We start from the raw sequence: 6,972 nt of genomic DNA, 5'->3' as shown, positions 1-6,972 counted from the left end.
ACTAACGAGTCACATGACACCGGGGAGGGAAAATGGCTAATTGAGCCCAATTTGGACATTTTCACTTAGGAATGTACTCACTTTTGTTGCCAGTGGTTTAGACATTAATGGCTGTGTGTTGAGTTATTTTGAGGGGACAGCAAATTTACACTGTTATACAAGCTGTACACTCACTACTTTATATTGTAGCAAAGTGTCATTTCTTCAGTTTTGTCACATGAAAAGATATGATAAACTATTTACAAAGATGTGAGGGGTGTACTCACTTCTGTGAGATACTGTATACACATTCTGCATTCTTCCAAGCTGATAGATATAAACCAATAGCATAGATAGCATGGATATCGGTGACAGTGTCTGTGGACTGGTAACATGGGGCAATTCCCATGTTTAAAACGTAGGGCTGAGGATGTACTCATATTATCAGGGTAACATATTCTTAACCTTCCTAAGATGCAGAGCCATTTGCATTGTTACTGGAGGGCCATGGGAATTTGGCTATCCAGTTTACCTGCATTTTCTGGACTTGATGGTTTTCCATCATTCAGCCTGGTCCAGACCTCCCTCTCAAACAGCCTGAGAATGCCTCAGGGTCACCAAGAGTGACACTGGAGTCTTGCATCAAATGTAAAATATTATGACATGTAACACTAGTCAGCTTGGAACAGATGAACCACCAGTGGCATCCAGTCAGAGATGACACTGTAGAGGATTATGGTTCAGGATTTATTGAGCCATCATCAAACTCGTACAATACTGTGTTATGTGGTTTCTGTAGAAAATAATAAAATATAGAAATCACATTGTGTACTATACACATACTGCATACATAGGTACTGTATCACATTAATATTAACACATCGTATCAACAGATCAAGGTTAATGCTCTCACACTGTACTCAATCATTTTAGAACATAATTCTAAAATAACTCCAATTGTCTAAAAGATAAAGCATCACACCAACAGCTGACATGACAAGCTAACCATAGTGTGTGTCCCATGTGTGCGATAAACAAAGATAAAGTGTTTTACAACTGATTCAACTGTTGTTAAACATGTTAACAGATAACTATCTACTGAACCATTATTTTACTGCTGGAGAGACACACATGAATGATGCATAAACCAGAGTTTAATCTTAGTTGAAATTCTGAACATCTACCTAGATATATCTTGCATCTGTATGTGATAATATAATACAGTGGGTACGGAAAGTATTCAGACCCCTTTAAATTTTTCACTCTTTGTGTCATTGCTGCCATTTGCCAAAATGAAAAAAAGTTCATTTTATTTCTCATTAATGTACACTCAACACCCCATCTTGACAGAAAAAAAACAGAAATGTAGAAAATTTTGCAAATTTATTAAAAAAGAAAAGCTGAAATATCACATGGTCATAAGTATTCAGACCCTTTGCAGTGACACTCATATTTAACTCACATGCTGTCTTTTTTTCTTCTGATCCTCCTTGAGATGGTTCTGCTCCTTCATTGGAGTCCAGCTGTGTTTAATTAAACTGATTGGACTTGATTAGGAAAGGCACACACCTGTCTATATAAGACCTTACAGCTCACAGTGCATGTCAGAGCAAATTAGAATCATGAGGTCAAAGGAACTGCCCAAGGAGCTCAGAGACAGAATTGTGGCAAGGCACAGATCTGGCCAAGGTTACAAAAGAATTTCTGCAGCACTCAAGGTTCCTAAGAGCACAGTGGGCTCCATAATCCTGAAATGGAAAAAGTTTGGGACGACCAGAACTGTACCTGGCCGTCCAGCCTGGCCGTCCAGCCAAACTGAGCAATCGTGGGAGAAGAGCCTTGGTGAGAGAGGTGAAGAAGAACCCAAAGATCACTGTGGCTGAGCCCCAGAGATGCAGTAGGGAGATGGGAGAAAGTTCCACAAAGTCAACTATCACTGCAGCCCTCCACCTGTCGGGGCTTTATGGCAGAGTCGCCCGACGGAAGCCTCTCCTCAGTGCAAGACACATGAAAGCCTGCATAGAGTTTGCCAAAAAACACATGAAGGACTCCTAGACTATGAGAAATAAGATTCTCTGGTCTGATGAAACCAAGATTGAACTTTTTGGCGTTAATTCTAAGCGGTATGTGTGGAGAAAACCAGGCACTGCTCATCACCTGCCCAATACAATCCCTACAGTGAAACATGGTGGTGGGAGCATCATGTTGTGGGGGTGTTTTTCAGCTGCAGGGACAGGGCGACTGGTTGCAATTGAAGGAAAGATGAATGCGGCCAAGTACAGAGATATCCTGGAAGAAAACCTCTTCCAGAGTGCTCAGGACCTCCGACTGGGCCGAAGGTTCACCTTTCAACAGGACAATGACCCTAAGCACACAGCTAAAATAACAAAGCAGTGGCTTTGGAACAACTCTGTGACCGTTCTTGACTGGCCCAGCCACATCCCTGACCTAAACCCAATTGAGCATCGCTGGAGAGACCTGAAAATGGCTGTCCACCAACGTTCACCATCCAACCTGACAGAACTGGAGAGGATCTGCAAGGAAGAATGGCAGAGGATCCCCAAATCCAGGGGATTTGAAAAACTTGTTGCATCATTCCCAAGAAGACTCATGGCTGTACTAGCTCAAAAGGGTGCTTCTACTCAATACTGAGCACAGGATCTGAATACTTACGACCATGTGATATTTCAGTTTTTCTTTTTTAATAAATTTGCAAAAATTTCTACATTTGTTTTTTTTCTGTCAAGATTGGGGTGCTGAGTGTACATTAATGAGAAATAAAATGAACTTTTTTGGCAAATGGCTGCAATGACACAAAGAGTGAAAAATTTAAAGGGGTCTGAATACTTTCCGTACCCACTGTAAAAACACATAAAGGGGTGCGCTCACTTTTTACAATGGGGATACCACTGAAGAAGAATAAACATTTTTACATCAACTCAAGTGCGAGCCTTAGGGGGTGGAGGTCTTACTACCCAGGTATGTTACACTTGGAGTTAAACATTTTGTATAATTATAACATAAAATTACTTATAACCCGGTTACACAGACACAGAGGCAACTAATCAGGTAAATCAAGTTTAAGTTTATTTGTCATATGCATGTCAACACAGGGCCAACAGAGAATGAAATGCATCACAATGACATCACATATACCAAATTTGATAAAAATCTGATGAATGATGTAAAAGAAGTATGTCAAATTCCTGTTATGCTCTGAAGGTTGTTTCCTGTGTGGGACTTTTATTTTGGTTTCAGGGTTCCGGTTTCACCTAGTGAAGTCCTAGGTGGCTTTATGTTCATTATCTGAATTAGTAACACCTCTGCATTTGGGTTCTGCACCTCTCCTTCGAACCCACCACATCATAACAGAATCCACCAACCAAGATCTGGATCCAGCGGACATCGACGGGCAGACTCCCGAGCAGGAGTTTATCTTGGGACTCTTCCGAGCTTTCAAAGACCTCCTTTGAGGTGCTGATAACTACGAGGAGGCACTTGGGTTGAGTTCACAGCTGGAGGAGGTTGTGCGGCGTGCCCCCTGCCTGCCAGTGTCCCCGGCTGGTGTGCCTGAGTTCCCTGCTAGCCCACCAGAGTTCCCAGTCCTGCCGCCTTGATGGCGCTGCCCAAGGAGCGTCACCACTGAGGGTTCATCTGGGTCCCGGTGTGCCCACTTGAGCACCCGGTGAGCACTTCCCCAGGGATCCCTGATCCAGAGCCTGTTTTCCCTGAGAGACTGGGTAAAGAGACTGGTGTTCACGCCCATGATAATCAGCCTCGTCCCAGTGGGTTGGCTGGCACTACCAATGGCACTGCACCTCCAGACCCTGAGCTTCGTCCCGGTGGGTTGGCTGGTCCTGCCAACGGCACTGCTTCTCCTGGTCCAGGCTGGTCCAGCCTGGGGGTGCAGTGGTGTTGGTCCAGCCAACACCACTGCACCTCCAGACCCTGAGCTTCGTACCGATGGGTTGGCTTGTCCTGCCGATGCCACTGCCTGTCCTGATCCTGAGCTTTCCAGCCCTAACTTTTGCCAAAGAGGAAGGTTTTAAGTCTAGCCTTAAAAGCACAGAGAGTGTCTGCCTCCTGAACCCAGACTGGGAGGTGGTTCCACAGGAGAAGAGCTTGATAGCTAAAGGTTCTGCCTCCCATTCAGTTCCTGTCAAGACTCTGGCTGCAGCATTCTGGGTTAACTGGAGGCTTTTTATGGAGTTACTGGGACATCCAGATTGCAGTACCTGGGCCTTCAGTGGGACTTACCTGACTTAATCCACCTCTTAATACCACCACTATCACGTCACAATTATAGAAACCATCGATACTACACAAAAATGCAATATAACAAGGGGTGAATAGCATTTTTACTAAAGCAAGAAACCATACCAACACTATAAAACCATACCAACACTATAACTGCAACTGTGCCATGTACATCATCTGGAGCAGCTGCTTAGCAACAGCTTTTTCAAGGATTTTAGAAATAAATGGTAGGTTGGATATTGGTCTATAATTACCCAAGACTCCTGGATCAAGACTAGGCTTTTTGAGTAAGGGTTTGATTTCTGCAGTCTTAAAGGCCTGTGGTACGTAGCCTGATACTAGAGATACATTTACCAAGTTTAATAAAGATGAGTCAATTAATAGCAGGGTGTCTTTAAGCAATCTAGTCAGGATGGGGTCTAAGAGACACGTTGATGATTTAGATCAGGGGTGTCAAACGTACGGCCCGCGGGCCACATCAGGCCCGCAATGATTTGAAGTTTAAATTAGCTGCAATTTTTCAATGAAAGAAACTGCTGTTCTAAATGTGTCCACTGGGTGTCGCAATAGCAATTATGTTAAACAGGCAAACTGTTTATACCAGGGCTGAGCAAGTAGGCCTATACCTGTCAGCTGCCCGGAGCTAGCTGCCTTGTCGTTCTGCCTATTAAATCTTCAACTAATTTGAAGTGTTTTGTAAAGAGCATTATTTGTGATGTGTTCAGAATGTGCTTGTACTATTTTGGACTAAAGTAAAACAAAGGAAACAAACCTGAAGTCGTTATTTTTAAGTTATCATGCCATGATTTTACCGGTCCAGCCCACTTGGGAATAGATTTTCCTCCTTCTGGCCCCTGACCTAAAATGAGTTTGACACCCCTGATTTAGGTGAAGCAACTACTGATGTAAATTCAGAGAGATCTATGGGAGAGAAGCAGTCTAAACATAACTGAGGTCCTACAGATGATTCAAGAGCTACTGTAGTAGAAGATTCATTTATTGCAGGTATAGGAAGCATCTGCTGAATTTTATCTCTAATAGTTGCGATTTTATTTGTAAAGAAACTCATAAATTCATCACTGCTGAGAGCTAAGGGAACACTGGGCTCAACAAAGCTGTGACTTTTTGTCAGCCTGGCTACAGTGCTGAAATATACCTGGGATTGTTCTTATTTTCCTCTATTAGTGATGAATAGTATGCAGTTCTGGCTTTACGGAGAGCTTTTTTATATCTTAGTAGACTGTTTTTCCAGGCTAGAAAAATTTCCTCTAAGTTTGTGGAACACCACTTCCTTTCCAGCCTTCGTGATGCCTGCTTTAAGGTACGAATATGTAAATTATACCATGGGGCTAGTCTTCTCTGATTCACTAACTTTTTTTTAGCAACAGTATCAAGAGTTTCACGCAGTGAGGCTACAGCACTGTCAACAATATGATCAATTTGGTAGGGAGTAGGATTGAGGCAGCTGCCGAACCACAGTGTTGGCAAATGGCATAGATGTAAATAAAGATGGAGTAATTTTCTTAAATTTATTAGCAGCATTATCAGATAAACGTCTACTGAAGTGGAATTTTCTTCCAAATGCTGCATGATCCATCATTTTAAATTCGAAAGTTATTAAAGAATGATCTGACAAAATAGGATTTGGGGGAAAAACTATTAAATGTCCAATTTCGATGCCATAGGTCAGAACAAGATTTAGACAAAAGAGACCTAATATTTAATAATCCACATCTGACTGTTCTGTTTTTCTGTTTAGTAAGAGGAATGGTTTTCATTTTTATTAGGTTTTTATGAATAACTCCTCTTCTATTAACTTCTGATTTATATCATTTTGACCTGGGGTGGGTGTTGTTTGGGGGTGATAGCTGCCCCCCCTCGCCCTCCTGTAGATCTGCACCTGTCCATGAGGATGCACAAAACGAAACCCTGTGCAGACGTATGTGTATGTTGTGTTCACACAATTAACGGGGCAATTAACTTTTGGAAATTCTGGGCCTCAATACCCTCTGAAAAGGGAGGTCTTTTTACTTTTGATGCTTTAAGTACATTTTGCTGGTGATGCTTGTGTTCCCATAGAATCCTGAATGCAACAGTATTCTTGCAGTGTGGTATTGCTAGGGTGGCTGACACAATCATAGCTTGCTAGGACTGACATGAGCAGACCCATTGTTTTTGTTAGTCTTAACACCTGTGTTTTTCTTACTGTGGCAGGTCAAAATGTCTGCTTTAAAGAAAGGACTATTATCACACATTATACAGTATAAGTCTGTTCTTCGCTAAGCTGTGTTACTTTTATTATTTTATTTTATTATTTTACAGCCATTTTATTCATGTAGGCTAGTATTGTAGTAGTGGGGGGACATATTCAGATCCTCTAGTAAAAATAAGTTTATGGATGCATCCTACATTATGGCACATGGAGAGAAGAGCTCTTGAGGCATGTTTTGTGAAATTATTTCATCTCAGGCATTTATACAAATGATTTTTATTAACACTAAAGCTTTCTTTGAGTTCCAAGTTTGACAGAATATATAGGCTACTTGATTATTTTAAAGGTTATTTATGTAACTTAAAGTACCATATTACATAAAGATTAACCACCACCAGGTCTGCTAAAGTACAATATGGCAGCCTGAAGTGTGAAATGATATATCAATAAATAAACAGTGTGGAAAAAGTTGCAGGTCTTTGTGGAAAATGTATATTAACACAAACTAAGAGAGAGGAAAGAAA

Source organism: Mastacembelus armatus, chromosome 19 (assembly GCF_900324485.2).
Source record: "Mastacembelus armatus chromosome 19, fMasArm1.2, whole genome shotgun sequence".
Taxonomy (NCBI): Eukaryota; Metazoa; Chordata; class Actinopteri; order Synbranchiformes; family Mastacembelidae; genus Mastacembelus; species Mastacembelus armatus.
Note: the sequence above shows the minus strand (reverse complement) of the source record.